At 58.6% G+C, this 403-nt stretch overlaps 1 protein-coding gene across 2 annotated transcripts in view; it reads right to left on the bottom strand.

Annotated features, from left to right (window-relative positions):
• Positions 1-75, bottom strand: part of MFSD6 (major facilitator superfamily domain containing 6) — an 85571-nt gene extending 85496 nt beyond the window's left edge. For both annotated transcript variants that reach the window (XM_008052605.1, XM_008052611.1), the window contains exon 1: positions 15-75. The gene's annotated coding sequence lies outside the window, so the exon portion shown is untranslated. The remainder of the gene's footprint in view (positions 1-14) is intronic.
• Positions 76-403: the final 328 nt, after the last annotated feature.

The following is a 403-nucleotide window of genomic DNA, read 5'->3' as shown; positions in this document are numbered from 1 at the left end:
GTTTCGGGACTCACCGAGAAGGGGGTGCCCCGGGACGACGGCACCCTTGTCTAGGAAGGGGCTCCTGGCGCCTCAGCTGAAGAGGTAACCGTGTGTGTCGCACTAGGAATATAATTAAATGTCATCAGAGTTGCTTTTCTGGTCAAGCACGCCGAGAGGGTGGAGAGAGCGGAGTGGGTCGTTAAAAGTATTCCCTCAGCCGGGCTCAGCTTGTAATCCCGTGTTGGGAGGCTGAGGTGAGTGGATTGCCTGAGCCCGCGGGTTCGAGACCCGCCTGGGCAACTTGGCGAGACCTCGGCTCTACAATAAAGCAAAAATTAGCCGGATGTGGTAGCCCGCGCCTTAGTTCCAGCTACTTGGAAGGCTGAGCGGAAGGATCGCCGGAGCCCAGCGGGTCGAGGCT

This window comes from Carlito syrichta, unplaced genomic scaffold, assembly GCF_000164805.1.
Source record: "Carlito syrichta isolate Samal-C Ts95f unplaced genomic scaffold, Tarsius_syrichta-2.0.1 Scaffold71390, whole genome shotgun sequence".
In the NCBI taxonomy this organism is placed as follows: Eukaryota; Metazoa; Chordata; class Mammalia; order Primates; family Tarsiidae; genus Carlito; species Carlito syrichta.
Note: the sequence above shows the minus strand (reverse complement) of the source record. Positions and strands in the feature narration are given on the sequence as shown.